A 14,886-nucleotide genomic window follows, 5' to 3' on the forward strand; every position below is an offset into this window, starting at 1 on the left:
CTGGAGAGAAATATAATTTAATACATAGGAAACCACATATTTTAAAGAGAAATATATCAGCTTGGACAAAAACAGCGACACTTCAAGGTGAAAAAAGGATTCTAAGCCACAGGGTGCACACTTATAATCCTAGCAACTCAGGAGGTTCTGGCAGGAGAGGCGCAAATTTAAGGCCGGCCTCAGCAACTTAGTGTGATCCTGTTTTTAAAATGTGTTAAAAAAGGACAATCTCGGGGCTGGGGATGTGGCTCAAGCGGTAGCGCGCTCACCTGGCATGTGTGCGGCCCGGGTTCGATCCTCAGCACAAAGATGTTGTGTCCGCCGATAACTAAAAAGTAATTATTAAAAAATTCTCTCTCTCTCTCCTTCTCTCTCACTCTCTCTCTCCTTCTCTCTCACTCTCTCTTTAAAAAAAAAAAAAATGGACAATCTCTAGTACTCCCCAGTCCCAAGCCCAAAACAAAAAAGCATTCTAGCTATTCAATTTCCTACAAACTGCAGCTTGAGAAAGCTACTTAGTAGCAAGTCTGGGACATTGGAGGCAAGACCATGGAAGGTATTGCCCAGAATCAAATAAAACCATTCACAGGAATAAAATCGAGCCCCAATAATCACTGGTTCTGTGTACTCAAGTGGATTTAGAGAATGATTGTGTGCCAATGACTTCTATCTGAATTTCATCAACAACTGTCCATTATAAATAAAAATATTAAAGTTAGGCAATTCTTCCCTTGACTATGCTGGATATGTGGGGAGAAGTTTTTTTTTTTTTTTTTTTTTTTGTATTTAATTAATGGATTAACAGATTAAAGAAAAAATACATGCAGGTTTTATCCACCCTTGGACCTTACTTACATGATAAGATCTCAGATTTCAAATTTGAGTATGATGTTCTAATTAGAAGAGATTTTGAACACCTTTAGTGAATAGTTACATAAATTTGGCATAGGTTAGATGCCATAGGGGCTGGCAACTAGCACTGCTGTCAAGGTTATATTAGTGTCCCCATGAATAATGCGCTTTTTATTTACCTGTTTGTGATATGTTCACAGCTCTCTTCCCCACCCACACAGCCCCATGAGCTGCTTTAACTGATGTATCATTTCTGGGTTCATTTCATAAGAAATTCTGGCACTTTCTGCCTTTGTACACTTAGAAACAAGCAGCAACATGAGAAGTACAAATATTTCAGGAAAAATAATATCTATTTAAAAACCAAGTGATCGTATAGGAAGATAAGAGACACTCAGTCCTTGGTTTTATTCTATGGCTTTTACCCTGCTCAGAGCTTCTGCTGACCAGATAATACTTTTCAGTATGATTGGCTGCTATACCTCTGTCATTCAGAGCTAAATCTCTAAAGATCTGTGATTTGTAGTGTTTGAAAATTAGTTTACTTAATTTATCTTTCATAGAAGATAAAAATGATTAAAATGATCATTCTAAAGCATATATGAAGGGAATAAGCATAACTTCCAACATCACATATACCTTTAATCCTAGGATACTTCTCTTTATTTGTTGTCCTCTTTCTCATTCTCCAAATATCTCTATGTTTAACTCAATAAAGGCAAGATTTGGTGATCTCAAAAAAAAAAAAAAGTTCAGATATGCTGATCCTTTCATGCTGAGTGGAAGATTAAAATCATCATGGGCCAGAGAACTGAGGTACCCAACTGACAGCAAAAATGTATTTTTCTTGGTTGAAAGTCTCTGCTGAGCTTTCAGGGAAGGGCCAGAATCATCTTTATGACCATATGAGGGAACCATTTTTGAAGGCATATGACATAGTTCCAGTTGGTAAATTCTAGCTATTTGTCAATCAGGCAGGCAATCTTAGCTGAGGTTCTACACATGCAGAACAAAAATTATTATGGAGCAATCCAGCCCCAGCAAACATCACACAGAGCAAAGATAGTCTGCTCATGTGACGCCCTGAAATCTCTAGAAGATCCATTTATAGATTTGAGATGCTATTTGTGTTTTCTGTCCTTTTAATTTGCTGAGCTCTTTTCAACTTAAATATTTTGTTCTCCCCTCATACTCCCATAAATTTCCTGAACTCCTATTCTTATTCCAAGCCATGTTATTAGTACTACTCAAGTGTCTTTCAAAACAAAATTTTAAAGAAACTATTCAATTTACTAAAAAAAAATTTGAAGGGAAGAATTTTTACTTCTGATTTTTATTCCCCAGCATAAGACAGGATTAAGTTGGAGAAAATATTGCTCCACCAATTTAAGTTCACATGTATTCTACAAAAAAAATGATAGCTAAGAAATTAATTTTCCATTTATTTCTTTAAAACATCTAAATCATAGAACAGGAAACAAATGAAAGGAGTATTGCATGAATTCACTCACATCTCAGGTACTGTGTTGTACCAGACAAGATAACCAAACTATTCTGGCTAGGCTCTGTTAATAGTAACTCTTATAATTCTTGTGACTCAAAAGATCAGGCTAAGAAAAAGAATTGATGAATAAAATTTCTCATGTCAGAAACCTTATAAAAATCACTCAAATTAATAGGGATCAATGATTTTCAATTATGTTTTCTTAATTTTTCAATTATAGTTTTTTATCTAAAATGATTCAGATTGTATTTATCAGTATCTTATGCTTTTATTTGTATATTTATTTTTGGTACTGATGACTCAACCCAGGGATGCTTTACCACTGAGCTATATCTCAGCTTTTTTTTTTTTTTTTTTGGTCTTGCTAAGTTGCCCAGACTGGCCTCAAATTTGGAATCCACCTGCCTCAGCCTCCCAAGTTATAGGCATGCACCACTGCACTTGGTTTAGTATTTTCTGCTTTTGAAAGATAAGCTTCTTTTGAAACTAGAATATAAATCTATCAGCCTTTATTTCTTTCCCTTTAAGACATACAGTAATAGTGTTCTGGATAAACTAGGTTGGGCTGCCCAGCTAGGACCAGCCTTAAAAATAGCTGTTCTACTATTGAAGAATATTATAGTCTTCATCATCTTATTAATAATTCCATGAAGAAAGCCTACAGTTGTTTGCACCTTTTTATTATTTTTTCCTTTGTCTTTATACTCTTAATCTAGGATTAATAATTCAGATCATATTTTAGATTAAAATCTCCTATGTTATAAAAGTTAAAAAGGTGATAAAATTGCCTTGTCTCAAAATCAACTTTTATGTAAATTAGGATATTATCAACAAAAGTAAATTTACGTCAGAGACAACTAAAATGAGGACCATAAATTTACATTTATAAAGCTTTGTAGCAAATTTTAATATATATCTGGAATTGAGAGCCACTATTCTAGATCTCATAAAGTTTATTCTATTTCAAAATATACTTAAGACGTATGTATATTTATAATAATTCTCAGCAGTTCCTCACAATATTGATGATAAACATCAATATACCAGTAATACTGCATTATGATAGAATCTAATATTGATATAAATATAATACACAGGTGTAATTCTAGAAAAATAGATATTAGAAATAATTAAACTTGGATGTAAAAAAACTTAGTCGAATGGATAGTAGGAAGTGACAGATTTTATAAACAAATCTGTAATACAATAGAAGATAGTTTAATCTATATGAACAATAAAAGGGTGAAAATCCTTTTATTATTTTTTGACAATTTTAACAAAAAAGGAATGGAGAAAGAATGAAACAGGTATCTAATATCTAAAATGGAGATATTTAAAATATTTAAAATTTAAAGGAAAAGTCTAATATTCTACAAAATTTGAATTCAATAGAAAAAATAGTAATTTTACATTGTATAACATTAAAGAGTTATATTATACAATTAATGCATATCCAAAGTGTTAAAAATTTCAGAGTTGGAGCAAAGAAAGACCTGCTTTTACCATTATGTTATTTTGACTTGACAATCAAATTTACAGTATACTCATATAAACATATAGATATTTGTATACAGATCCACATAGAAATATAGACATTGTGGTTGATTCATTGCATGAGCAGCCCATGTTTTGATGACTTCCAGTGTCCATACCATTTGACATTATCTGCCAATATTCCATCTATTATTGCCTGGTGAATAGTTTTGACTAGCCAGAAGCTTGGGAATAAAAGCACCTTTGTGTTTCCACTTTTATGATGAACCTCTGAGTTGATTAAATTTTCATTGCTGTGACTGAAATCCCCAAGGACGATATAAGGGAAAAGTTAATTTGGGATTCATGAATTCAGAGGATCAGTCCATGGTCAACCAACTCCATAGCATTGGAAATGAGGTGATGGCAGATCATTATGTCTTATCCTCCATGATGTTCTCCATGAAGGTTGTTCAGTTCTTGGCAATAACAAAGCAGAGAGAGAGAGAGAGTAAAAAGCCAAGGGGACAAGACACAATACCCAAGGCCATGCCCTCAAAGACCTACTTCCTCCTGCCACATTCTACCTGCTTATAATTGCCACTGAGTATTCCATTCATATTATTAATCCATCAAATACATTAATGTACTCATTAGATTATAGCTCTCATAATGTAATGATTTCACCATGGAACATTTCTGGTTTGTCTCTATCATGTAAGTTTATTGGGGACACCTCAGATGCAACCCATAACAGCCTCTCTCAGCCCCATGAGAACATGCTGAGAGTATGTAGACGGTTGGAGTGGTAAGAGGAACACAGAGTCAAATCAAATAAGTGATCCCAGAGCTAATGTCTATACCACATGACCATCCTGCTGCAAATGCTTGAATAAGTTGATGAGTCCAGCTCTTATCATTGTAACATCATAGTGAAATGTAAACTCCAGCATAAAGATAACTGTTCTTGTTGTAAAGACAAGATTTAAATGTGGAATGTGATGTGACATTATTGTGACAACAAATAAATTAGTCCAGAAGAATAGAATCTCAAAAGAAAATGAGTTGAGAGAAAAGTACCAAAGAAAGGGAATAATGTTCTGTGAAGACTAGTGAGGAGGAGAGCTTGGTGTACTTGAAAAGAGACGCCCAACATGGGGGACCACATTGTGTGTCTTTTGAGACAGATAGAGAGTCATGGTTTTTATTCAGAGATACCTTTTATTTAAATATTTAATTCAAACATAATAACCAATTTTGTTCCCAGAAATATGATAATTTTTAAATTGCTTGAATCCAGTTTTTGTAATCACCTGATTCTAGTTTGCTACCAAATTTTTAATCCAAACAGAATCCAAAAATCTAAGCAAAAATATTAAATTACGGCCTTAAAAGAGGGCGATTCTCTGTAATTGGACCATCAAATTTAGGGGAAGTATTTATTTATAATGGATCTTATAGGCAACACACTCTTCAGGGAATATTTGAAATTCTAATTTGAATTTCCCCAAACTCACACAATCACAAGTAGATGTGAGAACTTAAATAAGCATTGAATGGAAACTGCATTTACAAATACATTTGAAGCAATTTATTCTTTTTTAAAAATTTTTTTTTGTAAGTTGTAGGTGAACAGAACGCCTTTATTTTATTTGTTTATTTTTATGTGGTGCTGAGGATGGAACCCAGTGCCGCATACATGTTAGGCAAACACTCTGCCACTGAGCTACATCCCCAGCCCACAATTTATTCTTTATTATGAAGATACTGAAGTTTTGGAGAAAAAATTAAATTATTCTGCTAACATTATTAAAAATAAATCTTGTTATGGCTTATGTTAACCTATTATTCACTTATTTTTACATGCTTAGTCATTATACTAGGCACTGAAAATACAGCAATGAACATAATCAAATACTGATGAGTATTTACAGTGAATGGGATAATTCTATGTATATTATCTCATTTGATACAACCACCAAAATACGATTTTAAAGCCATTAAAAATGCAAATGTAACTTTTAGATTTTAGAAACAAAGACATTATAACTACTACCAGGGAAAAAAAAAAAAAAACATGTGTATGATTTATTTAAAATTAAACCTGACCACAAGAATAGTTCTGGTATTGTGGAGTATTAAAAATTCATTTTTAAAGAACTCATTTAATATTTACATGGATGTTGCAGAAACATGATTCCTATTAGTACAGAGGACTAATAAGCATTTCTTTATGTTTGTGTATTCTTCAAGCATCAATGCAAACACAAAAAACACATATGAAAAATGTAACAATTTCATATAAAAATTGTCAGAAAAAGATAATATCTAAAAAATAATCCTTGTGGTTATAACCAAGTTTACCTTACCACAATTTTAAGGACTCATTATATCAAGAATTCTTTTTATGAAAAATTATAGGAACCATGGAGTTCAAAGAGTATCTTTAATATGAGGGGAAAAAAACAGAAAAAGACTTAGAAAAGAAATTTTTCTCTACAGTCAAAAATATAATTTACCCCAAATCAGTGAGAAATTCTGGCTATAATATTAATAGGTAATATCAATGTTATGGGCAGCAACAATCAACTTTATGCTCTGTGTTGATGTTTCCCTTCATTTTGTATCAGAATACAGTTTTAGATTATTACAAGTTAATTCTTTGAGTATAAAACCTAGAAAGTTTTTGTTTTTCTTTTTTTAAATTTTCATTGTAAAAAGATCATTATTTATTTATTTATTTATTTTTAGTTGTTGATAGACCTTAAATTTTATTTATTTATGTGTGGTACTGAGAATCAAACCCAGTGCCACACACATACCAGGCAAATGCCTAACTGCTGAGCCACAGGCCCAACCTCATAAATTAATCATTTTAAAATATGTAGATTTATGAGACATACAATGATATTATTATTTATGAATATAATGTGGATCAAATACTTGAGGCTAGTTAACATTAATCTTTTCAAAAACTTTACTTCAAATATTTTATTAGTAACTGTATTCACAACAGTATATGATATACCTCAAAAGAAAATTCTTACTCTCTGAGATAATGTGCCCTTCAACCATCATCTCCCCATTTATCTCATCTAGTACATGGAAAAAACATTCTACTCTCTACTTCTGTGAGTTGATGGTTTTACACTCTACATATAATTGAGAACATGTGCCATTTGTCTTTTTGGCCCTTGATTATTTCACTTAGCATAATGTTCTCCAGTTACATCCATTTTGTTGCAAATAACAGAATTTCCTTCTTTTGTAAGACCATGTAGTATTTCATTGGGTATTTGTACCACATTTCCTTTATCCACTGACATGTTGGTAGACATTTAGATTGATTCCACAACTTGGCCATTGTGAATAATACTGCAATAAACATGGGAGTTCAGAGATCTCTTTCACAAAGTGATTTTAAATCCTTTTGGTTAACACCCAGAAATGGGATCATATGGTAATTCTATTTTTAATTTTTTTAAGAACCTCCATATGGTTTTTCCATAGTGACTGTACTAATTTACATTCCATCAATAATGTATATGGATTCCCTTTGATCTGCAGTTGTTTATTTTTAAAAAGTCTAAAAATTGTATCATAATATGGTTTAGATAACACTTTTCATGCTGCTCTAGTCTATTTGGAACAATGCAATGTAAAAGAGGTCAAAATAAGGATTTGTCATTTATTCTCCATTGTCACATGGTTAAATTGGCTACTTAGCCTTGTTCTTAGCAATATTCTTGCAAGAGCTAATTAAATGATAATGAGGAAAAGTGTCCTTTTGGTACATACTGCTAAAACTGAAGTTTGAAATTAAGCACACAATACTGTTTAAAGAGAAACTTGAAATCTGGCATGTTTGGGTTTTTTTTTTTTTTTTTTCATTTCATTTTTAAGGAAATAAATTATTTTAAGGCAGATAAATATTTTTTAAAAAATTAGAACTCAGTTACAGCACAGAGATAGCACAGCTGTAGTACAGAGAGCTTGTTATTACACCTTGTGTCTTGGATGCTATTATTAACACCTTAAATTAGTATGGTTCATTAGATATAATTAGGGAAACATTATTGATACATTTTTCGTAACTAAACTTCATGCATAATAGAAATTTCTCTGGATTTTTTCGCCTTTAGTCTTAACTTGATATTCTTCTCCTGTTCCTGAGTCCCATACAAAATGACACATTATATTTATCATGTCTCCTTAGGCTCCACTTGTCTGTGACAGTTTCTCAGATTTTTCTCATTGTTGATGGCTTTGGCAGTTTGGAAGATGGGTATTTTATAGACATTGCAGTCACATATTATTGTTGATGTTAACTTTGAACACCTTGTAGAGGAAAAGATTTTCAGGTTTTTCCATCCTAGAGTTACTTTTTCTGTCCTCTTTCCATCCTGTACCTTTGGAAGGAAGACACTTAGTATAGCCCACCCATAAGGAATGGAGAATAAAGCACCAACTCCTGGAGGTTGCAAATCCTATATAAATTATTTGGGATTCTTCTGCCCAGAAGATTTGTATCATTCCCCCATTTATTTATTTACTCAATCATTTATTTATATTAATGTAGAGTTGATGTTTATGTTATACGTTGAGTTACAATGTAATGGTGTACTCAGTTATGTATACTTTATTGTGTGATCTCCACTTAATCTATTATCACATGGGTTATTTTAACCCCTTCACTTGCTGTTTTAGTTAGCTATTTCGATGCTGCAACTAAAGGACCCAACCATCAATCACAATTTAGAGGAGGAAATGCTTATTTGAGGGCTCACAGTTTCAGATGTCTTAGTCCATAGAAGACTGGCTCCATTCCTCAGGGCTCCAGAACATCATGGCAAAAGAGTGTGGCTGAGGGAAGAGGCTCACATCATGGTGATCAGGAAGCAAAGAGGAAGGTCTCCATATGCCAGAAACACATATATACCCAAAGCCACACCCCAATTCTCACCTCCTCCAGCCACACCCTACCACTTCAGCTACCACTCAGTTAATCCCAATTTGGGGATTAAAATCACTGATTGGGTTAAGACTCTTACAACCCAATCATTTGTCCTCTGAACCTTTCTTGCATTGTCTCACATGTGAGCTTTTGGGGGACACCTCACACCCAAACCATAATATTTGCTTATATGTAAACACCCACTCCATAATTAGAAATGTGACTTCCATCATTTGTTGCTTGTTTATTTCATTGCTCAATTCCAGTATAAATGTTTAGCACTATCAAAAATTTTAGCCCACATTCCCATGGAAATAACATATCAACTAAAATATAATATTTCATCATAGTTTTTTTTTTTCTCAAATTTTGCAGAATACATCTGTTTCCAAAGTTACTTGGGTCAGCACTTTCATATTTTTAATATGCTTACATTATACTATCACAGTCTGCATTTCTTCTTGGGTCCTCCAACATCTTAAATGACTTTAAAACTTGCATATATTAAGAATCACTTTTTGTGCTTTAATGTTCTGTTTCAACAAATTCAGTGTCTTCTATCCACCATCACAGTATCATAAAGAGTAATGTTTCCAACTTAAAAATTTCTTCATTATTCAGGCTTATTTGCCACCAAACCTTGGGCCATTGCTGATATATTTTTTAACATTCCTAGGGTTTTCCTATTTCATAATGTCATAACTTGGAGTAATACCATTTTTAGCTTTTTTAAACAGCAGTTGTTTATTTAGCAATATCCATTTGAGATTCATCCATGCTTGTACATGGTTTGAGGTTCGTTAATTTTTATAGCAAAATGACATTTTATTGAATGGCTATACCAGTTTTCTTTTTCTGTTAAACTGTTGAAAGATATCTTTGTTATATCCGGTTTTGGGGATTATCAATAAAATTGCCAAAAATATTTGCCTGCCAATTGAATATGGACATAATTCTTCAAATCAGTTGGATTACATTCTAGGATTAGCAATACTGGATCCTAAGGTAAAAGGATATTTCACATTGTAAGATACTACTAAATTGTACTCTAAATTTGCTTTAACATTTTTCAGTCTTTTGCAATGAAAAAGAGTTAGTATAGCTCTTTGGGCTTGCCAATAATTACACTGTCTGAGTGTTGCATGTTAGCCATGCTAATAAATGTGTACTAGACTCTCTCAGAGTATTAAAGTGCAATTTCCTAATGGCAAGGAAAGTTGAATATTACTTCATATGCTTATTTTTCTGTGTTCTGTGGTGAAGTATCTATTCAGATATTTTACCCATTTAATTTTTAATTTGGGTTGTTCATTTTTTTTAATGTTTGAGAGTAAATTCTTCTTAGTATATTTTGGATACAAGTTCTTAATCAGATATTTGTTTTGAAAATATATTTTCTGAGTCTGTCCTTATCTTCTTATTCTCTTAATGGTGATCTTTGTAGAGTGGGAGTTTTAAATTTAGTGAAGTCCATTTTATCAATTTTTTTTTTCTGTCATCCTTCTTTTAGAGATATATTTTAAACCTCATTGCAATCTAAGACCAATTATATTTACTCAGTTTTCTTCCTGAAATTTTGTGTTTTTCACTTGGTATGGCAATGTATTTTGAGTTATTTTTAGTGAAGGATGTAGTTTTGTTTCAAAGTGCTGTTTGGGTTCTGAGTTTTGTTTACATATGGACATCTAATTGATTCAATACCATTTGTTGAGATGGCATGACTTAGGCTTTTTTCAATGAACTGCTTTTACTTCTTTGTCAATCACCAGCTGACTGTATTTCATTGTTCTACTTCTGGACAATCTATTCTGTTTCATTTTTTATGTATCAGTATTTTCACCATAACTATGTCATCTAAACTGTACAAATTTAAAAATATGTGAGTTGGGTATACACTTTAACTTTGTTTTTAAATGTTGCTTATTGCAGGTTTTTTTTTTTTTTAACTCTTCTCACAAATCTAAGATAAATGTCTATTCCAAAAAGTAAAATTTTATGCTATTTAGACTGGGATTGTGCTAATCTAATCACAAAGTTAGAAAGAAGTGGCAATAATATTGAGGATCTTAATCCATGAGTAAAATGTCTTAAAATGTTATAGATCTTTTTTGATTTCTTTTATGAATTTTGTAGTTTTCTGCATATATAACCTGTACATATTTTGTTAAATTTATTCTTATATCCTTTTTGTGTCTACAATTAAAAAAAATTATCAAATCCCAATTGTTCATTGTCAGTATATGGGAAAGCAATATTCTTTTTGGGGGGTGTGAGGGGGCTACCAGGGATTGAATTTAGGGGCACTCAACCACTGAGTCACAACCCCAGCCCTCTTTTGTATTTTATTTAGAGACAGTATTTCACGTAGTTGTTTAGTGCCTCCCTTTTGCTGAGGCTGGCTTTGAACTCTCCATCTTCCTGCCTCAGGCTCCTGAGCCACTGGGATTACAGGCATGCCCCACCTTGCCCAGCAAGAAAGCAATATTCTTATATGTAAATCTTGTATCCTGTGATCTTGCTGTACCCACCCATGAAGGCCAGAATCACTTTTTGTGAAACTTTTGGATTTTTCTTCATAGTAATGTCATCTACAAACTAATCAAATATTTTTCTTGTTTCCCAATATGTGAGCTTCATTTCCCTTTTCTTATCATAATGAGTTACCTAAGACTACCCATACATTGTTAAATAGGAGTGGTAACAAAAAAGATACTTGATTTCTTCCTAAATGCATCCCACTTCTGACTTGTGATTATCAATTTTTTTGTAGTTGTTTTTAATAAAGATGATCATTTTTCCCTCTATTTCTCTTTTCATTTGCTCATTTATTTTCTATGATTGGGCACTGGATTTTGCGAGATATTATTTTTTTTTGTCATTGTTACCATATGATTATTCTTTGTTAGCATGTTGATCAATAGAGGATTACACTTATACTCTTTTTTGTTTGTGGGGGCGATAACCATGGATTGAATTTAGGTGCACTTGACCACTAAGCCACATCCCCAGCCCTATTTTTTGTATATTATTTAGAGACCGGGTCTCACTGAGTTGCTTAGCACCTCGCCTTTGGTGAGACTGGCTTTGAATTCACAAGTCTCCTGTCTCAGTCTCCAGAACTGCTGCAATTACAGGCATGTGCCACCGCACCTGGCTGCACTTACTCTTAAATATTGATCCAACATTACATACCAGGATAAATCATAGTTGTATTCATTTTATACATTATCAAGATTCAACCACTAATACTGAGCACTTTACATCAATATTTGTAAGATACTAGCCAGTTCTTTTCTTTTTTTTTATGATGTCTTTATATTTATATAACTTTGGTACTATGGTCATGCTGACTTCATAGTATCAGTTAGTAAGAACTAGTATGCTTCCTTTTTTCTTTTTTTAACAAGAAATTATGAAGAATTTATATCCTTCATTTAATGTTGGTTAGAATTTATGGGTCAAGATATTTGAATTAAGTGCTCTCATTTTTAGAAGGTTATTAATTATTTCTAAAAGTCATAATCAATGCAGAATATCTATTTCTTCCTGTTTAAAATTTTGGTAGTTTATGTATGTCAGTAAAATACTCATTTCACTGAAATAATCAAGTTTGAGGGCAGAGAGCTGTTTATGGCACTTCTATATTACCCTGTTTATGTCAGTTGGCTTAATCTAATTTATATTTTCAGATTAATAATACTGCAGCAACAATAGAGATGGCTCTCCTTTCAAGAATGACATTGATATGTGAGACCCTATAGGTCTGGGATAGAGCTGAAAATTGACATTTCTAACAAGTTTTTAGATGAGAATCATTCTGCTGATTTGGGAATCACAATTTCTAACTGCTTATAGTAGTGAATTGTACCAAAAACAATTTTGACACTCACATTAATAATAATGAATTTTTCACCGTAATGAGTACCTATTGCTTATATATTAAAAAGTCATCAATTAGGCAGCCTTGTTTGATTAAGAGGTTCCTTGAGTCTTTAATAACCCTGTCATTCAAACCTCTTATTTACAATCTTTATTGACTTGGCAACATTTGTCTTAAAAATAAAATATATAATCAGTGTACATAAGTAGAGTTAAAACATTTAAAGATATACTTAATATACTTGGCTGAATAAAAAGTTAATAAAGTTGTCTTTAGTTAACATTGGCTAGTGGAGAGGTAGGATAGGTTCAGTAAAATGCTCTTTTTTAATTTAAACACCTTTAAACAATTTTTATTAGTACTTATTATAATTTTATAACAAAATTACTAAAAAATTAATAAAAGATCTGTAGTTTTAGTAAGAGAAGCAGGTCCCTAGAACACATTTTGATTGTCTGAGCATATTCCCAGCTATGACCAATCCTGTTGTCCCAAATGCAACAGGTCTCTCAACCTAGCTAAAATAACTACTTCCAGGCTCAGCTTCTGGAGGAGTGGAATTCTATGATTGTTTTGTTTCCTTATTTCAAAAGTAAATATTTGAGGGGGGATATAACACTGTGGTAAATTACTTGCATAGTATGCACAAGGCCCTGGGTTTTATTACCACTGCAGAAAAAGTAAAACAAATAAACAAAAAAGAGCAAATATTAAAAATATATATATATATATAGTGAGGGTACTTTTAAATCACAATCCTACCACCCAGCAATTATAAGGATATTATTGAATTTCCTTGCACTTTTTGTTTTATACTAATTAATATGTGTGTGCACAAGTAAATAGACAAATTGCAATGAATACACTTTTCTTAACATTTTTCACATAATTTTAAAGTTAATCACATATAAACATTTTAAAAACATAATAGAAAGACAAAACATTGAAACAAAAAATATAGACACACTGGGGCTAGGAAAGTAGTTCAATGTTAGAGCACTTGACTAGCATGTGCAAAAAAGAAAAGAAAAGAAAAGAAAAAACACACACACATACACATATTTTCAACCTATCTTTGATAAAGGGGCAAACGCAATGCAATGAAGCAAAGAGAATCTTTTACATAAATTGGGATTGAACAACTGGACATTCACATGCAAAAAAAAAAAAAGTGAAGGTAGACACAGACCTTGTCTTGTTAATAAAAGCTAATAAAATTGGTTCCCAGACTTAATTATAAAATGTAATGCTATCCATTTCCTAGAAGATGACACAGAAGAAAATCATTCAGTATAATATTTTAAACACTACATTTTGTTATTTTTTCTTTGAAAAGTTTGTAAATACACCTATTTCAAAAATGTGTGTTTCAAAAATGTGTGTTTTAAATTTTTACAATTATGATTGTCTTTCAATATCCAACACAAGCAGGTCCTGCATATGTTGACTTAACCACCTGAGAATAAAAATATTTCATTTTTACTGAACATGTACACATGTTTTTCCTTGATATTAGTCCCAAAACAATACTGCATAACAACTATTTACATAGCATTTACCTTCTACTAATTAGTGAAAGTAATCTAGAAATGATTTAAAGTATGTGGGATGATGTGTACTGCTTATAAGTAAATATTACACCATTTTCTTTTTTCTGCTTCTTTTTTTTTAAGAGTGAAGGAGTAGGATTAATTCAAATGTGAAGAACAGAATTAGAATTCTCATTGGGGCAAGAGGAGACCCCAATAGGTGTTGCCATATTAGACCATTTTCCATAAAGGACTTGAGCATCTGTAGATTTGGATATCCACATGAGGTCCTACAACCAATTCTCTATGTATCCTGAGGCACAATTGTATTAAGAAATCTAGGACTAAAGTATTTGTAATAAAGCTTTGTTCTTATCTATTTTCTTTAAGATAGATCTTTAGAAATGTATCAGTGATTTGAAAAATATTAGAAATATTAGCACTTTAAGCTCTTAACAAACATTAAAGAGCTGCATTCCAGAAAGGCTGATACTTTTTATATTTTTTACTACTGTGTATGAGTTATACCAATTGCTATTCAAAAATTAGCATTGAGTATTTGCTTTTTTCCTCTTAAATTTTCTTCCCTCCTTTTCTTTTATTCTGTGTTCTAGTTGCCTGTTTGCCCTTCTATACCAGATAAGACCATATACCTATTCATTTATAGTTATTTACTAGCATTGTGTTACTTTAG

The sequence above is a fragment of the Marmota flaviventris genome, chromosome 12, assembly GCF_047511675.1.
Source record: "Marmota flaviventris isolate mMarFla1 chromosome 12, mMarFla1.hap1, whole genome shotgun sequence".
In the NCBI taxonomy this organism is placed as follows: Eukaryota; Metazoa; Chordata; class Mammalia; order Rodentia; family Sciuridae; genus Marmota; species Marmota flaviventris.